Below are 1,403 nucleotides of genomic sequence, written 5' to 3'. Positions count from 1 at the left end.
GCACTTGGCAAAGGGAGCGATGTAATTTCCTCATTATCTTCAGCTGGCATGTTCCCGTGACAACGCAGCACCGTGTCCATCAGCAGATTCGCTGATGGACACCGGAACAAAAAAATATACATTTTATATTTTCAAAAGTTTTATATATATTATTTTTTATATATTATATAGCATATTTTAAAAACTTTTTAAAATATAAAATGTATGTTTATTTGCAACAGTTATGCGAACAACAATAAAAAGACATTTATGAAATTAAAACAACGAATCTGCTGACGGACACCGTGCTGCGTTGTCACGGGAACATGCCAGCTGAAGATAATGCCAGCTTCATTACTCCAGTCTTCATGATCCTTCAGAAATCACTCTATGCTGCTTTGCTGCTCAAGAAACATTTCTTCTTATTATCAATGTTGAAAACAGCTGTGCTGCTTCATAATTTTGTGGAAACTGATCCCCCCCCCAGGATTCTTTGATGAATAAAGTAAAAAAAAAAAAAACAGCATTTATGTGAAATTCAAATACATGTGGAATAAAATGATGAATAAAAGTGTTAATTTTGTTCAAGAACTTTTAAACTTTGAGCTGTATTGTATGTATTCAAATACAGTTCAAAATGCATTAATGTAGTCTTGTATTCACAGGGTGTGTTTAAAGGATCTGGGCAGATCCTGAAACAAAACGGCCTTTAATGACTTACGGAGTGAGTTGGAGTATTGTATCATTTTCATATGATGTTTTTGATAACACAGTCATAACCACATCTTGCTATAAACATCATAACCTTACGTAATGAAATGTGTCTCAGCCGTACGCTATCAATGGAACAATCACACCAATCTGCAATGAACAACTGGACCAGACATTACGCCAGATGTGGGTTTTCAAACTCACAGTTCTTTATTTTATATTTTAAGTTTCAATATATTGGTATTTATTAATGCATGACGATATGTTGACACATTTTTCAGCTTACAAACCTACTGTCTTGTCTTGCCCTGTTTTACACCAACTGTCAATAGGAATCCGGATTGGGGTCTTCCAGACATCGATGTGCTCAGACAACTGGCATTCAGTAACGAAATGAGAATGGAACGAATGGTGAGGGGCAATTGATTAATTAAATTAGGAATTAGAAATATTTGGGTAAATCTCACAAAACATGTCCAGTCCAGATCACATTTCACCCTAAAATCAAAAACATTATAAAACAATAAGCCCCAAGAAGCCGTGGTTTACAGTGAATTTATAACAGCTAAGGGGAGCTGTTAGGCACGCCGCGAAGCTGGGCTAATTGCTTTTATGAAACGGTTATTCCATATACGTAGTAAGGTTTCACAAAATAAAACAGAGCAAATAAAGTGTAATGATATTAATAAAAACAGTATTCTTCCACCAAACAA

The 1,403-nt window shown here is 35.1% G+C and overlaps 1 pseudogene; it reads left to right on the top strand.

The window, feature by feature from the left end:
* The window catches only part of LOC107711193 (UPF0585 protein C16orf13 homolog B-like), a 3,772-nt pseudogene that overhangs the window by 1,198 nt on the left and 1,171 nt on the right, over nt 1-1,403 (top strand).

This window comes from Sinocyclocheilus rhinocerous, unplaced genomic scaffold (genome assembly GCF_001515625.1).
Source record: "Sinocyclocheilus rhinocerous isolate Xijiao unplaced genomic scaffold, SAMN03320098_v1.1 scaffold115, whole genome shotgun sequence".
NCBI classification, from domain to species: domain Eukaryota; kingdom Metazoa; phylum Chordata; class Actinopteri; order Cypriniformes; family Cyprinidae; genus Sinocyclocheilus; species Sinocyclocheilus rhinocerous.
This window is presented reverse-complemented; position numbering and strand designations above follow the sequence as displayed.